The sequence below is a fragment of the Anolis sagrei genome, chromosome 1, assembly GCF_037176765.1.
Source record: "Anolis sagrei isolate rAnoSag1 chromosome 1, rAnoSag1.mat, whole genome shotgun sequence".
Taxonomy (NCBI): domain Eukaryota; kingdom Metazoa; phylum Chordata; class Lepidosauria; order Squamata; family Dactyloidae; genus Anolis; species Anolis sagrei.
In genome coordinates, this window is record NC_090021.1 from 195,960,294 (window position 1) to 195,980,987 (window position 20,694).

Below are 20,694 nucleotides of genomic sequence, written 5' to 3' on the forward strand. Positions count from 1 at the left end.
TTCAGCCACCGTTGCAGCCTTGATTTAGCAAAATCCTTCCTATTTCTAAATCCTTCATTCACAAAGCCCAAATATGGTAAGCAAACCCATAGTAGAATATTAACAAGATTTTCTTTCCCCCCCTTTTTTAAAGCATTGAATTCTATTTCTGGATATAAGCCCTCTCTGGAAGCAATGTTTTAATGTTAGAAAAAGCTATTTGTTTTTTTAAAAAAAACATTTTTCCCTCATCATTTCAGTAACTTCAACTTCCTTCAATGCATCTTTAATAGTTTCAGTGTTGTTGTTGTTATTATTGGCAGGCATTTTGAGGTTTCTTTACAGTTCATTGATTTGGTTTGCAATTATGTAGTTGTTGGAATCCCTGGTGGAACACTGCATTAAACCGCTGAGTTGCTGAACTTGCTGACCGATAGGTCGGCGGTGCAAATCCAGGGAGTGGGGTGAGCTCCCATTGTTAACCCCAGCTTCTGCCAACCTAGCAGTTCAAGAACATGCAAATGTGAGTAGATCAATAGGGACCACTCCTGTGGGAAGGTAACAGTGCTCCATGCAGTCATGCCAGGTACATGACCTTGGAGTTGTCTATGGACAACGGCTTAGAAATGGAGATGTGTACCACCACGGAGAGTCGGACACAACTAGACTTAATGTCAGGGGACACCTTTACCTATGTAGTTGTTTCCTGCTGGTTTCATTCAATTAAGGGCAGACAGATATGGCATTGACAAAATATAAACTAAGTCTTTATTACACTGACCAAGAACTGTGGGGACATAATATCAGGGAAAAATACTGCTCACATTTTTACCTAGAAGTTTTTGCTTATGAGTGGATAAATGTGCTTTGTTTTACAGTGTCCTGCACCAAAGACATCTGTAACTTTACATAGAGAGCAAGACCTCCATATTTACAGGGTGATATGTCCCTAGCTGAACTGTGGTTATCTGAAACCCTGAACATGACTGAACATCGTTTAATTAGTTTACTTCCAGTCCCATTATACCATAGAGGTCTGTTGGAAAATTCCTAGCTTGTTAGGTCCTCCAATGAACTCTTTGATGATGTCTACAGAAAATGGAAGGGGAAGGCAAAAAAAGTGTTGTTCAACAGTGGAAAAGTCACACGTTTTTGAATTTATCACTAAGGACCGTATTCTATTTATGTCCTTAAGCCAGGGAACAATGGGGGCATCCATGAGGCAGCACAGCAAATCCAGTGGGCAGCGGGAGAAACAGCTGCCTCACACACATCGCTCACATCGCCTCCTTTCCCATCCCACAGACTTCCCACCACGCTGTCCTTGGCTTACCTAATGAGAATGGAGTAACCACCTGTCTTCTCAGAGCTCCATCCTAGGATTCTTCCAGGACGGAGCCTTGCCAGAAGTAGCTCTGTGTTATGCGGTGGGCTCCATCAGGCTCTGTCCTGGCTTCATCCTAGGACAGAACTGAAGACCAATGTGATAAGGTCCTTAGTGAAAGGGACTTTGGTCTTTAATGGTACGCCTTGCCATTTGAAATGCAAAACCAAAATCTTCTTCTAAATAAAGAAGGTCTAGAGCATCTGATATTCAGCTAAGCGAAGTCCTAGATAGGATTGAGTCTGATTAGCTTCCAAGATAAAACAAGATGTGGTGCTTTTAGGGTATTTAAGCCCTTGAGGACACTTTTACTTCTTTGGAAAATATGAAATAAATCTGAGGCTGCTGCCAGATCAAAATGAAATGAGGGGATTGCTCTCTCTCATTTACATAGGATAAGAAACTTGTAATGGATCCATAGCAGAAAAGGATTTCTTATATCACTGGAAGAGAGATTGAGGAAGGAAGCTAACCCAGTCAATACACCCCCCCCCCCTCCATGATCTTTGCAAGCTGCATCAAGAAATCAACGAAATCTTGGAAAGCTTAGCAAGCTGGTGCTCAATTAACCAAGCTGTTGAAACTGCAAGGCCATTCAATGCTAATCAAGCTGGCCAATTGTAACATTCACACTTGCCTCAAGCAGACAAGAGTTCTTTCTCCCACCCTAGACATTCCACAGAGATATAAACCCCATTTTCCAGCAGTTTCCAGCAGACCTCTCAACCTCTGAAGATGCCTGGAACATGGCCATACAGCCCAGAAAACTCACAGCAACCCAGTGATTCTGGCCATGAAAGTCTTTGACAACTCAATGGGGATTGCTTCTGAGTAAGCATGCATAGTGATTAATTCTTGATGTGCTCCTCTGCCAGATCATAAACTTTCTTATAAATAAGTTACATTAATCAAAGGCAGAAGCATATTCAGCTGCTAAAATAGGGATTGACTGCCCTTCTACTGTCACTCTGTTTTTCTACAAAGGAGTCCATTATACAGCTCAGAATATTTCATGGCCCTTCAATTGATAGCAGCAACAGTCAAAACAGTCAGTAATGAGGAACGATGGGAGTTGCATGTCCATAATATCTGGAGGGCTACATCATTCTCATTATAAGTCCAGCAGTGACACATTGCCTATTCCACTGAATGGGCCTTACACCTATTTGAATGTGTATAGTACTTGTGCACAGAACATTTATTATTTATTTATTTAAAACATTTATATTCTGCCCTTCTCACCCCGAAGGGGACTCAGGGCAGAACACAGCATATATACGGCAAACATTCAAAATCTGGACATATATTTATGTATATAAAATATGTGTATGTATGTACTTTAGGTCTGCTGATATTTGATATTCATCTTTGCCAATGAGGATACATAATTTCCAGTTTTCTACTTACTACAGAGAAAATTAATTTTTCTGAATTGTAACCATCCGGTATTCATACATTTTAAAGTGTTTCAGAATTTATTTTTCTGTGGGTGGGAATTTTGGAGGGTTTTTACATAGCCCCAGTTTGCATGAACGCATAAAGGGATTTCTGTTGTGAGAGAAAGGAGACCAATTTGGACTGATCACTTAAAAAGAAGGGCTAATTTCTTTTGAAGGAATTGGGGAAAATAAATGTATGATTATTCATCTGGGATAGTCCACTGAATAGTCATGTTTCTTTGTTTCTTCCTTTGCAGTAATGACAAAATTCCTGGACCCATATCAAGCCAAATCCAGTTAAATCTATGTGAACAGATGGATATATCCAACGTTTCTTATAGGTAACAGGCCAATAGCCCTGGGAGTGAAGCAAGATGCAAGCTGGCAATGCAGCCAGAGAGAGATCCCTGAAAAAGAGAAAGGTCGACTTGACTATTGAAATGCTGGCCTTGCAGAATCTTTGCAAGACTGTTGGCAATGGATGAGATGTGCGGGACAATGGCACTTGTTACCAATAGAAGCAGATAGCTGATATCTTATTCCCCTCACACATTTAAAGCCAAGTCTTTTCTAAAAGATGGGAAAGAGTTTTATATTCCTGCAGTATAAGCCTGATGCTGGGAAGAACATCAGCTAAGCCAAAGCAGGACATTCACAGCCTCAAAAGCTCCCCCATCCAAACTGGTCTGCAAATACTTTACTCTGGCCAGTCAAAGTAAAGGGCATGTGGCATACCCTCTGACACGGTACAGCATTTAGAGTAAACAAGATGGCAAATGTTATTAATTATTCATAACGCACAAGCAAAAGAGGCGATTTGATGTGTTAAATAGTATGATGTGTTGGGGAAACTACTCCAAACTACCAAATAATATTATCATACTACCTAGCTGACCAGGTTTGGCAGTGGAGCAATTTGATTTTGCCTGAACCTATTGGGAAGAACAAGTTTAACAAACTTATTAGATGCAATCTTCTTTGCATCTTCTCTTTGTTTTCTGGCGCTTGCAAAATGGAGTCCTATGGGGCCATCCAATTACTGTTGGCTGCCTGTGGGAATCGGTGAGGAAGTGGAGAAACAATGGGAAATGACATGGGATGGGAGGCCATTCCAAAAGGCAGGGGAAAATGGTAGTGAATGAAGGAGGATGGTTACTTCCACTTTCCTCAGCTCTCCCCCTGCCTGTCTGATGAGGTCCTTGGACCCTCATCTCCCTCTGCTGAGATAATAGAGTACAAGCTACTTTTGCATGTTGACCTCTGTTTTTAGCTTTTGGAATAAATCAGTGAGGGAAAAAAAACTGGAACATTTTAAAAGTAGCTGAAAACATGGTACAGCAGAGATTAACTGGGTCTGTCACTGCCAAACCAGATCGGCTGAGATGTATGACAACATTCCTTGGTAGTTTTTCAAATAGATCATAGTCTTTTTCCATATTTTGAGGGGAACGCTAAGGAAATGAAATAACTATTATTAAGCATTTGAGAAAGAAACAAAACTCTATACATTGTTGTCAATAACCTTTCTTTGGCTTCTCAAATTATGAGGATTTTCTCTGCCAAAATGGGACAGTTGGAAGGTATAGTGTTGGTGAGCATAATTGAAATAAGGAACTGACATCTTAAAAACTGTTGTTAAAATAAGGTATTTTTTTAGAAAACCCTTAATAAAGGGAAAGCTCATAGAATCCTGCTTGCATTGGTCTCTTTGGATCCAAACATTTGATCACCCCTCCCTCTGGATCCCAATAAATGTCCCAAATTAAGGATCAGTTGTTATGCCTGCCTTGGTGCTAGTACAATTTATCCTTCAATTCATTTCAATGTGAGGGAAGCAAAGATTGTGGCAATTCTTCTATAGAAAATCCCGGTGCTTCCTCTCTGCCCAGTTCTGATGGGGGAGCTACATCTTTGTGGTTTCTTCCCATAAAACTCTTGGAAATGTAAGAAAAGGTGAACTATGTATGTCAGGCCAGGTGTGCTTTTGCTATTTGATTGTTCCAAGGCACCAGCTTGGATATGATGGAGAAGACATTTCTAAAAATACCTCCTTCACTGATTACACTAAGATTGACAGATTTGTTTTCTGATTTTTGATGCTAGATCAGTTCTGCAAGTGGCACAATTTTTTTTTGCACACAACCCTTCTTTCTGCTACTTAGCTCACAGACAAAAGAGTAAAGCTAAGGTAAACCATGATGTTTAGAAAATCCTCAATCCTTTAAAAAAAACCCTAAAAGCTCATAGCTTATCCTGGCAGACGCTGGTGAATATAACCACTGTATCATCTATTGCTTGAGTTCTTATCCTGAATTGGGTATGTTATTGGTGGCTATCAGGTTGTTTCCGAAGAGATCCTGATATAAAGGAGAGATTTTGGGACTAAAGATGTAATTCTTCACCAACTTTTTTTTGTGAAGGAAGCAAGAAATACTTTTAGATTGTTTTCTTGCTGTGACAAAGGCTTAGAAAACTGTACAGTATAGAAAAGACCACTTGTACATAGTTTGTACTTTTTTGGTTTTATTCTAACAAATTCAAAATTTTGGTAGCTAATAAAGAAGTCTAGACCACTAATGGGAATACCTGAGTATGTGATTATTAAAAAGAGTGATTCAAATTACTTAGTCCTTTTGCTAGGGTTCGATTTTGTAAAGAAAAGCAGCCATGGAAGCAATCAAGTTTTTATATGCCAGTATCATTTGTTCGAAAACATGCAAATGTGAGTAGATCAATAGGTACAATTTCTGCAGGAAGGTAACAGCGCTCTATGCAGTCATGCTGGCCACATGACCTAGGAGGTGTCTATGAACAACGCTGGCTCTTTGGCTTAGAAATGGAGATGAGCACCACCCCCCAGAGTTGGACACAACTAGACTTAATTTCAAGGTGAAACCTTTACTTTTTATCACTACTTGTCTGGTCATCTTGGACTCATTTGGGATTTGTAGTTTAGCATTTAGAATTCACATCCAGACTGCTCCTCTAACAGCTCACTAAGCGATGTATTCTAGGATTCTATAGGATGTTGCCATGGAAGTTAAACTGAATTCAGTCTGCTACAAACGTGTAGTGTGTCAAAAGACCACAGTATAAAATATTTTTATCAGTAACTACAGAAATATGAAAAATAAAACTTACCTTCTACAAATTGCCAAATGAGGCAAAAGATTCCAATTACGGAAAATGTGCAGAAAGAGGATTAGAGATCCTCGAATATAATGAAGCCATCATAGCCCAACCCTAAACATCCTTCTGCCTGTCATGATTCTTGATTTATTTTTAAAACAAGTGCTTTAGTGTATTCTAAATTTGCTAGATTGTGAAGCTATCAATTTGATATTTGTTTTGCTTGTCTGTAGCACTGCATCTCAAAGAAGGCGCCTGATTTTGTATGGAAGTCAAAATTCAAAGCAAACTGATTGCAAAGACAACATGAGGATGAATTCCCTGTGCAGCCTCAGATTGGAACGGAGAAATATCCTAAGCATTCAGAACGGAATCAAAGCACAAAATAAAAATGCTGTCCCAGTATATCTCTTGGGAGAAGCATATCAGAAGTGAACAAGTTTCTTTTTGTGGAAGAGTTTGTGGGCTACCTTTGCACCCAGTGGATTTCCATCAGTCTTGTGCAAGTCTCTTGAGTCAATCATGCAGCACTTTCAGCACATTTCTAGCATTACATCCCAACTCTTCACTCGTTTTTCTTCATCTCTGTGTTTTGTTCTATACTTCATAGTTTTCCTCCTTTCCAAACTGTTTTCTCTGACAATTGTCTCAATGGACTGCTAGTTTTTATTTTCTTCTACAAAATCCCTTCCTCTCCTTGGTCTTTGGAGATGCATTTGCTGATTTGCCAGCATTGCTTCTGTAGTTTCCCTTTATCGTTTGCTCAGCAGAAACAGCTCAGCAATGTGAAAACACTGTCAGGGGAGTCACTGTTTTTGGTTCTGGAAGGTACCTGTAGTACATCTGTGCCCCCGCCCCCACCACCCCAAAATTGATAGGAAGCAAAAGAGTTTCTGGCGGCACTCATGTCATGTACTGAATAGCTGGCAAGATGGAAATAATAATAATAATAAGTCATGTGAAAACCCACAAGACACACGAAGAATCTCAGCCTACTTCACTTCTGGTAGGGAAAAACACTTTCCAAGTTTAGCTATATAGTGTATATCTGGAAGAAGATGCCACAAATAATCATAGAAACACAGAGGTGGAAGTGACTACAACAGCAATCTGGTCCAATTCTAGCCTACCATGCAAGAATACTCAATCCAAGCACTCCCAAAGATGGCCTATTAAAAAACGTCCAGTCATGCCCCCAGGCAGCATATTCCACTATCAAATAGTACTCACAATGAGAAAGTCACAAGTATGGCTGGTGAGGAGAAGAGAGAGGGCCTTCTCAGTGGTGCCCCCCCTCCCGACTCTGGAACGCCCTTCCAAGGGAAATAAGACAGGCCCCACCCCTCTCCTCTTTTTGCAAGAGCTTGAAGACATGGTGGTTTCACCAGTCCTTTGAGAACAACTAGTGCCAGCCCAGCCCCTAGGCACTATTAGAATCTGGCCTCGCATCCACATCTTTTATCCCAGACAGTCCCCCAATAGGCCCTAGAATTGAGCAGTCACAGGCACCACTATTACTATGTTTGGGACCGGTTACTACACCTTACCCATCCCACCCCCCATGTCCTGTTTTTGCACTAGTCTTGATCTGGCCCTTTCAAATTACCTAGAGCTATTTTTGAAATTCTTGCCCTAACAGTAATTTTTGCACCAAGAATTGGGTGGGATTGGTTTTTAATGTATTTGTGTTGTTTTGATAATTCTATGCTTATGTTTTGTTTACTCTGTATATTGGTGTTTGCTATTTGGAAACCGCCCTGAGTTCCCTAAAGTTTTATTATTATTGTCCTAATGGAAAGATCATAAAGGACTGATATCATTTTGATATTATTTATCTGCCTTCTTTATCCAGTCCATGGAGCAACCCTACAATGATAACTTAACACAAAAATCTATTTCATTCCAATTATATTGCAATAAAATATTGAAATGTGAACCATGCAAGAACCACACAATATACTGAAATCAGCACAAAAGGCACACGAGATTAATCCTTGAAGACCAAACCCTCAGGACTGAGCCATTTTGCTCCTTCCATCCTGTGGCATGAATATTTTACTTGAATATATATCTTGTTATATGGAAGGACCAGATGTTTTCAATATCAAGTCTTTTGGGGAGGTTATTTTGTCTAGGTGTTAAGGCCAAGCTGAAATTCCTATTGTTATTCTGTGCCTTCAAGTCTTTTCTAACTTATGATGATGCTAAAGTGAACCTATAATGGAATTTACGTGGAAAGATTTGTTCAGAAAAGGGAGTACGAGTTGCCCAGGGTTACTCAGTGGGTTTCCATGGCTGAGTGGAGATTTGAACCTTATTCTCCAGAGTCACAGTCTGATAATTCAAACCACAACACTATGCTGGTTCTCTGAAATTCCTCTCCACCTCAAAGAGATCAGTAGAAAATTAGTTTTTGAAATGTCTATCTAGAAACAAATTTTCTACTGATCTCTTTGAGGTGGTAAAATATTAACAAGTGGGTGTAGTTTCTTTACATAACCATACCACATGTCAGAGAGCTTCCCACTTCCCCACTTATTTTAAGTACTTTTTCACAGTCTCCATCCCCACTGAAACACAAGGCTCTTTGTGCCACTTCAGGGGGATGCATTTTCCTGGGATCCCTTGGGAGTGTTGCAGGAAGTGGTTCCAATGGCAATATGCAGGTAAATCATATACAATATCACTCATACAGCCTATCTTGGGTTTTTCATGGCAAAAAGAGGACTCCTTTTCAATCATTTCCCTGGGCATGGTAAATACCAGAGTTCAACACATGAGGGCACATTCACACAAAGTATTCCTCACTCCTCCCACTTGAAATTGATGCAATAACATCACTTTGTTCTAAACTGATCACATCATAGAATCATAGAGTTGACCACATGTGCCATCTACTCCAACCCCCTGCCATGCAGGAAAATCACAATCAAAGCTCCCCTTACAGATGACCATCCAACCTCCATTAAAAAGCCTCCAAGGAAGGAGTTTCCACCACACTCTGAGGCACAGATTTCCACTGCTGAACAGTCCTTATAGTCAGGAAGCTCTTTCTAATTTTTAGGTGGAATCTAGAAGCAATTTTTAGGTGGAATCTAGAGCATATGCACTCGATCACTTTCCTATGATTTGAAGTCCTAGTCTCCAGGGCAGCAGAAAACAACCTTCTTCTTTTTTATGGCCACCATGTCACCTCTCACCCTTGTCTTCTGCAGGCTAAACATACCCAGCTCTTTAAGCTGCTCCTCACAAGACATGGTTTCCAGATCCTTGATCATTTTGGTCTCCTCAGCTTGTCAATGTCCCCCTTGAATTGTGGTGCCCAGAATTGGACACAGTATTCCAGGTGTGGTCTTACAAAAGCAGCATACAGGGTCAGCTTTATTTCCCTTGATCCCATCAACTTTTAAACGCACTGCATCATATTGTTGGTTCATCAGTATAAATATCATTGAAATTATTATGTCAGTCTTGCTAAATACTCCAGTCAGAACATGATGTGGAAAAGTGTCTGCTGAATTCTTTGGCAGATGATACTGAAGGCTGGGGTTGCCAAATCCTAATGCCCTGGCTGAAGTCTCAGGGAGAAAAATATCAGGGTCTGCAGTCCTAGTGAATGAGAGGTGGCTTTAAGACCTATGTCCTCATCATATGGGCTGATTTGCCCATTGTACGCTGCTTCCTCGCCCCTTTCACCATTACATGATGCACACCTACTTCCGGCCGGGCTCTTTGGCGAAAGGGGTGAGGAAGCTATGTATGCTGCCTCCACAGCAACAAGGGAAGCTTCCTGTGTTGCCTTTGAAACAATGGGGGGTGGGGGGGGAGAGCCACACTTGGGATGGGGTCACGGGTGAGTTGGGCAATGTGGGCCATGGGGCAATGGGATCTCTATACCCCCCATTGGGACCCCCAAATGCCAGAGCTGATGGGAAGATATATGAAGAGAGATGGTGGACATATGCACTCGATCACTTTGTGGCTTGTGAAACAGTATGGCGAATGAAGTATCAGTGCTGTGACTGATGACACCTCTGGCGCCACCAACAGCTTTGCAGGGCCTGGAGAGGAATTTCTCACAGTTTGGCAGTGTGTTTTTCACAAACAGCGACAGCAGTAGAAGCTCTGGAGCAATTCCCCATGTATAAAATGTGCTGTCAGCATGCCATGTGGAATATGAGCCTCAGCAGCTTTTGGGTGAATTTTGCCACCTGCCTAGCTGTCAAAAATTCCAAAAATGTAAAAAAAAATCTTTGTTCTTTTCTCCCCGGCTCTGAATCACCAGAATATCTGGTTAGCAGAGTTTCACCAAAGTGTTATACCCGATCTTTTCAAACGATGTGTCGCAACACACCAGTGTGTCAGCTGCCATTGAGTCAATGCAATAAATCATATGCCGGTATGTTAAAAAATATAAGTAAAAGGTTTTAATGAGATATGTTGTGTCCTCATACATTTCGTTATTACAATTTATGTATATGTCCATATCTGTTATAAGGAGTTTGTTTAACCTCAGGTTTGCTAGTAAAACTGATTTACTGAGTTGCAAAATGATGCATGTTTAAAAAGGGTGCTTGGAAAATTCTGCATTACACCATTGTGATGTCTATATACTCAGAAATAGTTCTGGCCTGTCTTTCAACTCCTGACAATTCAGCCACCGTGACACCACAAAGATCCACCAACATAACCCACAAGACCTCCTCAAAAGAATCCAGTCCTTGTTTCCAGATTTTGGCACTGAAATTCTGAGGAACAAGAAACTGCGAATATGATAACCACAGAGTCACTTTATCTATTACAGATCCTGTTTCTTCTTCCTAATACTCTCTCATCTTAAGCCAACATATCTCCAGTCAACATGGCTAATCATGTTGGCAGGAACTGAAAGCCAAAATAGCTTAAAACCAACATCTTAAAGGTGCTGAGCACAAAGGCTTTTTGGAAGGGTTATACATGGTAACTGTCAAAGTTTTGTATAGAGTGAATTATTTTTCATGCTACCATGGATACCTTTTAGACATCCTAAAATAGAAGTATGATATAGCAGTACAATTTTCCAACTTTCTCTGGGGCTGTAGACCTCTCTCTCTCTTTCTCTTTTTCTGAGATTCAAGATAATAACAGTATTTGTCTCTCTCAGAAATCAATATTTTAAACTCCCATTGGCTTCAGTGGAACTAAATTATTACGTTACAGTTTTGGATGGGAAGGTATGGCTAAGGAAGTCAATTCAACCTTTTCGTTGATTTTAAAGTACTTTGGGCTTTTATTTTAAAATAGATAAATGGGGTATTCATATAAAAATGTACACATAAAGATGTTCAAAATCACCATCTTTACCTTTTAAAAAGATTACACATCACTCTCATTGATCTTCTGATGGAATTTTTATTACATTTAATGCCATTACTGTGTAGTATTTTTTTTTCCTTTTAGTCCCATTTCACCTTGGGAAAGTGCTTTGATTTCCACGTTCAATCTGTATTGTATATTTGTGACTCCTCTTTATAGCATAAAAGCTCCACGTGTTCAAAACGTGGGAGCGATTCATTAATTTCAATTGCTAAGACTCACAGCAGAGAAGGCACTGCTAAAGTGTTTAATTCTATGCCTGATTTTCTGTGGCATTAGAAACCATTTCAATAGTGGATGTCTGTAAAGGATAACCCCAGCTGTGCGCTAAATTAATTAATGCCATTGCATTCCAGAGAATACCACACTAATAATGATGAATAATTTAAAATATGGTCTAGTTTGCTCCAGTATGCTATAAGACAGAAATCATTGTTGCGTCCTTGTGCCAGGAACATGGGGCCCTTAAGCTTAAGAAATATAAGAGAGGACTTACAAAAGACCCACATCCAATTTCAAAGCCGATCTAAGTGAAACTCCCATTCAAAAAGAATTAGCGTGCACTTTCAATAACTGTAAATTAAATGCTACACTCTCAGATTTCACTGATTAAATTAGGTTTCTTAATTAATAAGGGGCCTTATGATGGTGAGTATGGTCCCAATTAAGAATCACCATATTTTAATTTAAAGCCATCACATTTACATTGCAAAAATATGCACTAGAAATATTCAACAGGATCCCTGGTGGCACAGCAGGTTATATAAGTGAGCTGATGAATTTGCTGACCAAAAGGTTGGGGAGCAGGGTGAGCTCCCACTGTTAAGCCCAGCTTCTGCCAACCTAGCAATTTGAAAACATGCAAATGTGAGTAGATCAATAGGTACTGCTTCAGTGGGAAGGTAGTGGCGCTCCATGCAGTCATGCTGGCCACATGACCTTGGAGGTGTCTACAGACAATGTTGGCTCTTCGACTTAGAAATGGAGATGAGCACCAACCCCCAGAGTCGGACACAACTACACTTAATGTCAGGGGAAACCTTTGCCTTTTTTATATCCAACCAGCTAACAAAATTAACCACTAAGACCAAGCCAACATTAAGTGCTTTAAAAACTATGGATTTTACAAGAGAATAATAATAATAAAAAAACGCTTTCATCTTGCCTTGAAAAATCGCCCAAAAGTCTCAACGAGGCTTTATTTTGTCTGGTTTGTGCCCAGTGAGTCACCATTGTCAACTTCTCAGTTTTTTCATTTTCTCCTCTGCCTAAATTTTCCACATTTACTGAGATAAAATCAAGTGGAGAGTCGCAGGCTTTAATTTTTGTAAGCAACAGTACATACAATAACACACACACCAAAGATCACAGCACTGCATTTAAAAAAGTCAACAAAATATGAATCATTCTGAATTAAAGAAGCTACCAAGCATAATCCAAGACAGAAATTGGTTATTTCCAACATAGTGAAAAGAGAATTTCTTCTAGAATGTATTCATATAAGAAATCCTATATAAACCCACTCAAAATAAAATATTACTGAGTTCACTGGGAAGCAGGCAAGAATGGATTGGCTTTTAGACTTACAGTGCAATCCCATGCATGTTTGCTTGGAAATATATTTCACTGAATCCCATTAGACTTATGTTCAGATAAACATGGAGTGCATTCCAGCATCAGCAAGGCTGTACAGAGTTCAATATACTCCCTGATTTAAAAGAAACAGTTCTGCAGTACTTACCATACAAACAGCAGCATCAAACGGAGTCTGTTCCCAATCCCCAATTGACAGCAGATTAAAAGATAACCTTGCTAATGCTTTGTCTCCCTCCGCCTTTTTTTTCAGAAGTGCATCATCTGAAATTATAGAATATTTGCTATTAAGAAAAGCTATTGCTTGAAAAGGACCCTTATGTGTGCCAGCAACTCAATTAAGCCTGACCAACAGCCCCAGAAAGTTAAGGTTGTGTTTATTCCTATGTCATGCTGTAGGTAGGTGACTTCCATTAGGAGTTTGAGATTCCATTTCAGGAAGCAGGAATCCATCAGGCTGAGTTAAAGAAACAGATGGGAGAAAGAGAAGGACAGATGGGGCAAAGGAGGAAGAAAGATAAGTCTACAGGTGTTTTCATTACCCAGATGTTGCTGTTATGCATTCTGTTTATTGAAAAAGAAGAAAACATTTGAATTTTAGAACACTAACGGAAAGGATGTTCCATCTCAGGATATATTTACTTCTTATATTGAAAGCCAACACAGCACAGAAAACAAGAACATCAAAATCCAAATAGAAAGCAAAAAGACTGTATTTAATGGTGCACACTTAAGTTTCATCTTAATAGGTGAAATGTATATATATTAAATATTAAAGATGTGGGCAAATTTTGCAACATTTCACAGATGAACACCAGGATATGGGTAGAATATTCAATCTAGAGGACACTGCAGCAGTTTGTTGTTGACCAAATCTACTGGAGTTTTTTTATTATGTCAGAAGCGAACCAAGAATATACTGCAAGTTGCCTCTGCTGTGAAAGAATTGGCCATTTGCAAGGACATTGCCCAGGGAATACCTGTATGTGTTACCATCCTGTGGGAGACTTGTCTCATGTTTCCACTGGGAAGCTGGGGCTGACAGACGGGAGCTTACCCTGTGGATTTGAACCGCCGACCTTCAGGTATTCAGGTCAGCAGTTCAGCAGACACAAGAGTTTAACCCATTGTGCCACCTCGCCTCCACTGGGAAGAGTTGGATACCTTTTTCTTGCCACCCCTAACTAAGCTGATTGAGTGCATACTATTTTAGCACTTGGCACGCAGAGGAAGTAACCTGAGAAGAAAAGAGGAAAGTGGGAGGAGGTCAAAGAGAGACATTTTTAAAAGCAGCTGGGAAGTATGAGATGACAGAGGATTAATCAGAACTATCTGAATGTATGTAGATTTTTTTCCTGATTGACTGGTATTTGACATTGGATCTACACATGCAACAAAATGAGAAACTACGAAACTGGAAGCAATAGAATGGACTGCATCACTGCAAGTGTGGAATGAGTAAAAACAAAATGCCAAAGCAAAAGCAGTGACTGAATAATTAAATAATTAAAAGTACAAACTGAGGGCTGGGCTTGAATTTATGTCCCTGCTGTGCTGATTTTCTCTATACAGGGGAATTATCAATACTGTGAAACACTGAAGCAAGGGCTACCTCCAGTCTAAAGTGGTTTACCTCATTCTGCTACCTTAGTAGTCATGTTTTCACTAGAAATCTTACAGTCTGGGGTTGTATTAATGTAGTTTGACACCATTTTCATGGCCATGGCTCAATGGTATGGGATTCTGATAGTTGTAGTTTTACAAGGTATTTAACCTTCTCTGCCAAAGGGTGCTGGAGCCTTATCAAATGGCAACTCCCATGATGCTATAATATTGAACCACATAAACACCTTCCTAATCTGTGAGAGGGAGTCCTGTGCATTTGCTATGTGAAAGCTAGGTTCCTTCGCTATTTTTATGTGATAGCGGGAGAAAATTGGTTCTCTGTTGCTCACGCTGTAGGAGGAGGTAGTTCAGAAGCATGTCACAGCAGGGGACACTGCTGCAGAGGACTTTCGAAGCTCACCTCATTTCACTGCTAAAAGCAAAGGTGTCAAAGTGGCAGCTTAATCTTACTTCACTTTTGTGCTACACCTGAGGGAAGAAGGTAAGTTATGTAGAATAGATTGTGTGCCATTTAGAGCTCTGTCCACCAGCATTTTGCCATTGATACTCATTCCTCTCTGTATCTACCAACTTGGGTCTCTACCTCATCCTTTTTGTATAAAAAAGCTTGAAATGGTCCTTAGTGATATAAATAATTCTATTGCTGATTGGGCCCATTCCTCTTTGGGCACAGTGTTCCTTCCAACTATCTGAACACCCTTGATGAAACATCTATTACCCCACTTTTTCTGCTGATTTTGCCCATCTGATGAGGTTGTAAATAGTAATATTAGAATGAGCTCAAACTGGCAAAAGTTATGTTGTGGTTTCTTGTCTTGTCCTTTGTTCTCAGCCCACTTCAATTGCTACAAATTGAGTTCAAAGTGCAGAAACCGTTTCCACTCAATTAATTTAGCAGGGGATGGGCTGGAGTGTTTCCCTTTCTGGTAGCCACAGGCAAAAGCAAACAATGACAACCTGCCATAACTTGCGTGTCCCCATTAATAACTTTTGCCAGCTTGAGCTCACTCTAATATTACTTACAGCCTCATCAGATGGGCAAAATTGCCCATCATATAACACTTCACTTGTGCCATAGAGCTTTCAGGCTCCCATCTCACAATGCCAATCTACTTCTGGAGGGGCTCTGTGTCACAAGTCGTAAACTATGGTGACACAGAGTGTTGCATATGAAATACCCGGGGGGGGGGGGAGCTGGGCAGCAGATGCTTCCACCAGTGTTATGGGGCAAGTGGAAAACTGGGTGATGCAGGGCATAGGGCTACGGGTTCCCCACACCCCCCACCAGGCCCCCCACCAGACCCCGTCAGATTTGCCATGATGCGTGGCAAATCCCAGCCTTAATGTGATGAACACCTTAGACATGTCCCCAAGTTTTATCTGTGAAATGTTGGAGAGTATGGAGTGGTTACCACCTGGCATACCTCTGTAGAAGAATCCCAGTCATGGGTGCCAATATATTGCCTATTTTCTATATTATTATTTCCAAAGTGTATACATTAGATAAATAACATCGAAATAATAACCAGGCCTTCTTTCCCCCCATTTTTATTATTTCCAAAGTGTACTCATTATAACATAACAATTGGATTGGTATATAAAGACACAAATTAACAATAGTAATTTTACACCTTCTAATAATAGTAAAACTTATTTGAAAGAAAGCTTCCCGATCCTACACCGGGATACAGTCTCACGATATCTTGCCCTATCAAAGCTCTTAACAAGCAATGTGTGTGTGTATGTATGTGTGTGTGTGTGTGTGTGTGCGTGCAACATTTACATAAAGTATTCAAATGTGACCTAATTGTACAACATTTATCATAATCTTGCTCTTCTTTCTGACAATGTATTTTAAATCACTCACTGCTATTATGGATTTGTCTTTAATTTGACCAATATATGCCATGAAAGGCTTCCAATTATTTTGAAAATGTTTTATTTCTAAGTAGACAGGTCATGGGAGCTAGTATAGGCAGGGATCTTGTCCTCCATTTCAGGCTGAGAGACTAGTGAAAATACGATGGCATTTTCTTCTCTAGGCCACTGATGTTGTCCTTTGGAACCATTGAGCAAAAGTCTCTCACAAAGAATTGGAGTGAGACATTTCCTTTGAATCAAGAGGCAGTTGGCTCAGCTGCAAATCACCAAGTTATATATTAGGATAAATTAGTAAATTCAAGGTTGGGAGAAAAAAAAACAGTACACATGGCCGGGAGCCAGGGATTAAATGAAATGATCCTGATGAAAGATTTACAGTAAATGTGTTTAGCCCTGCACCAGAAGCAGAGAAAAAGTGTGTGAATTGATCTGTGTCTAATTGATTTTAAATATAAAAAACCCTCTGCTGAGTTGGAGGAGATAGACAAATTGACCCTATTAGTAAGTAATAAACATGCAAGGTCCCTGAACTAGAAGTTGTCAAAAAGTCAACCAGCTCAGGTATGGTCTTTTTTTTTTTGCACCAAATGACAGATGACTAGGGATGGCAAATTCCCGCTTTCTCCAGGTTTTCGCACATACTGTTCACAAGGATGTAGTTTTTCATCCCATAACTTCAAGACACCTGGGAATCCCCTCCACCAGAACGATAGAAAACCAAGTGGCTTTTCTACAGAAGGCATAGCACAGAAAACTGTACAGTTTTTGGGAGCTATGCAGCTTCTTTCAAAAACTGCAACTTTTGATCTAGAAAGGAGTGCTTTCAGGCAGTTGTGAGAGTCGTTTGCCAGAGATTCCCTTTTGACATTGTAGATAGCAATGATGCACAATAAAATGTTGCACAATAGAAATGTTGCTCAAAAGTAGACATTTTGCATAGCAAAACTATGTGGCTATCTGTTGTGCAACATTGCAGACTTTACACAACATTTTGTTGTTGTGCAACAACAAAAACCCATGTGAGTAGGTGAGTGTATTTTCTCTTCTTGACAAGTTGTGCATAGTAAGATAGACTATGAGTGCAAGTTTTTACTACAAAATTGTAGTTTCTGAGGCTCTTACACAGTTTGCAGATACTGTGTAGTTTATGTTGTGTTGGGAACAACAACTGCAAAAAAGTTCCTGCAATTTGGAGGAACTTTTGACATTCTATTTTCCTTTCCACAAAAGTTTCTTGACGGGTTAGGGACTCCAAATTCAACCCATTAGGAAATTTATGAATTTTTGTTCCATCCCAACTAATGACACAAAATGTGGATTTGTGTTGTGAAAGGCTTTCATGGGCAGAATCACTGGGTTGCTGTGAGTTTTCGGGACTGTGTGGCCATGTTTCAGAAGCACTCTCTGCTGGCTTTTCACTCACATCTATGACAGGCATCCTCATGACCTCTGAGGATGTCCGTCATAGATGTGGCCGAAACGTCAGGAGAGAATGCTTCTAGAGCATGGCCTACAGCCTGGAAACCCCACAGCAACCTAGAACTGTGGATTATTAGCCATGTGGGCAACCAGGCCAGAGGACAGTGATGTGAGCCCCAGAAAATATTTAATCGTGTTGATTCTCAACGCTAGTTCTGATGGCTACACTTTGTCTTGCAACAGTTTGAAGGGCCATTTTTCATTGAAAGATTTCCCCCTCTTTTCGCACTAGCTGACAACAATCAATATTGTACTGAGCAGAGACCACAATTCTTATTTCTGATTTAAGGGGTGTTTTTGTATTTCTGTTGGCTTTCCTATCAAAGAGCTGTAGAGAAGTGGTATAAATCTCTAGATCAGACAGCCAGATGCTTATAGGATAATCTCGACACATGCAGGTCTCCAGTTTTTTCCCCTTTAATGACCTCAGAATCCCAAATGTTTTGCGCAGCTAACATTATCAACAACAAGCCAAACCGATACTTTTTTTTTTTGGAGACTTAGGGAATTGATATATTTCAGTTTTTCTCAGGGCCCTTCTACACAGCCATATAACTCAGAATATCAAGGCAGAAAATCCCACAATATCTGTGTTGTAGTAGAGCCTGTAAGTAACATTGCAAGCAGTAGTATGGGTGCCAGAAGGGGGAAAAGGGGTACTAGTGAGCAGGAATCAGATGAGGAACAACAGAGGAAAAGGATCTGGGATATACTTATGCACCTACCAATGAGGACTCATTTAAGGGTTTTCTGGGGATGAAGGGTCCATGAGTGAAGGAGAGGAAGGAGATACAATGGATGGGAATAGGGGAACAAAGAGGGTTACTCGGGAGCAGGAATCGGATGAGGAGCAGCAGAGGAAGAGGATCCAGGATATACTTACTGCTCCTACAGGTGAGGAATCATTCATGGGTTTCTCTGGGGGTGATGGGTTAGGGAGTGATGAAGATGGAGATGACACATTGGACTGGACTAAGGTAAAAGAGGTACAAGCTGTATGTGCAGAACCGACGTCTAGTCATACATTTGTAGGGTTCTCTGGTAATGAGGACTGGCAATTGGGGAATACATCTGAGTCTTGGGGGGATCTAAGTCTTGACAGAAGGTGGAGAAGTTGGAGAGATGGGAGTAGGAATTCACGTGTGGAATCAAGAACAGCCGCAAGAGATCCCCAGGTGTTTTAGCTTACAACTCCCAGTAATCCCAGCCAGTTTACCAGCTGTTAGAATTTCTGGGAGTTGAAGGCCAAAGCATTTGGGAACCCACAGGTTGAGAAACACTGATGTAGAGCTTCATGAGCAATATCCCAAAGTAGTGTTAGAAAAAAAGATAACTTCTGCCATCATGGTGGTAGGTGGGGATGCTCTCTGTTCTGTTTTCCAGATGTCTCTGTAAAAATGCCAAATCCTGTTGCATGCATCATATGCTCTCCAATATTTCAATGATAAAAAAATGAAGACAGATGTGGCTCCAAAACACCAGGGTCCAAAGTTATTAATCAGGGAGAACACACAAGCTAGGAGGGGCTGCAACTGTTTGCTTTTGCCAGAGCCTATTGGGAAGAGTGAGGTTCTGCACTCATCACTCATCGCTTCCTGCTCAGTTAATTGAGTGAAAATTATTTTTTGCATTTTCAGCCACTTAAGATGAGTGTTAAGGAGAAGGAAAAAGAAGCTGGGATGTTTTAAAAGCAGCTTCAAGAGTGAGTGACGGGGGATTAACTCTGCAAAAGTGGGATGATGGAAGATTAAATTAGGATAGCTGGACAGTATGGCATTGCTCAGAGACAACCATGGTGGAATAAAATGATAGTTGTAGGGATTGATGATTGCCGCTCTGCTACAGCTTCAGGAAGAAAGATCATGAATGACTGGCTTCCCCTTCTGTTCCCAGTGGTCTCTTGCCCCTGAAAACTCCCCCCCCCCTTTTCCCCTTCCCTTTTGCGGATACCAAAACCATAGTTTCTGCCAGACAAGGCACTAGATTTTTCTTGGCTGGTAGGCCATGCTATTAAATGTAACATCTCTGTGGGATTTTTGTAAGTGGGTAGCGGCTTCACTTCCTACTTATACTAATTCACACATGGAGGCAGTGCTAACTTTATGTCACAGATCTTCTCAAAGTACAGTACTGTACAGTGCTTCATAATGATCTAGTCATGGCCGCCAGGGGATATGAAACGTTTAAATTGATACCTGTGAATTTGCAGAGGTCCTTTAGGGTCTTTTGTTTTCATATGCTTGGAGCACTCCCCTCCCACAGAGACAGAACATGTAGGCTGCAAACGAACAGCCCTCTACAGTTTTCTGACTCTCCAAAGCAATTTTGAAAATTGTTTCTGCTATGTTCTGCCAGTAGTGACTTGAGCTACAGTCAGTCTTGGCTGCTGGTTTTTATCGGTTTCATTTGGTTTTTATAACGTTTGTTGGAAGCTGTTATATTGTTATCTCCCCTGAGATTTTATGAAGTGTTGGGTATGAAAAAGAGCCTACGTGATATACGTATGACTGCATGTTGCTTAAGTCGCATTGACCGACCGTCTGCGCAGGGTTCCATATTTTGCACTTTAACAACACAACCATTCAATGCTAAGGCTTCCCGCCAAAATAGAACTGTAGAGGAAAGTCTACTGAATAAGCCAGTACCTGCCGCATACCAGTACTGTCATCTTTTGGGGAGTTACGAAGGTGGAGGCATTACTTTTCATTCAACCCTCGTAGTAGTTTAGGTGCTGAACTGGGACCCTGGAGCCCAAGATTCAAATCTGGGCTCACCCATGAAAACATAAGTCACATTCTCTCAGCCTCTGAGAAAGGCAAAGCTCCCTTT

General features: G+C 40.6%; 1 protein-coding gene across 7 annotated transcripts in view; it reads right to left on the reverse strand.

Moving 5' to 3' along the window:
• The window catches only part of B3GALT1 (beta-1,3-galactosyltransferase 1), a 391,634-nt gene that overhangs the window by 92,311 nt on the left and 278,629 nt on the right, over nt 1-20,694 (reverse strand). For 6 of the 7 annotated variants that reach the window (XM_060778436.2, XM_067471826.1, XM_060778419.2 and 3 more), the window contains one exon: nt 13,028-13,143. The exons of the other annotated variant lie outside the window; for it this stretch is intronic. The gene's annotated coding sequence lies outside the window, so the exon portion shown is untranslated. The remainder of the gene's footprint in view (nt 1-13,027; nt 13,144-20,694) is intronic. 7 annotated transcript variants of the gene reach the window in all.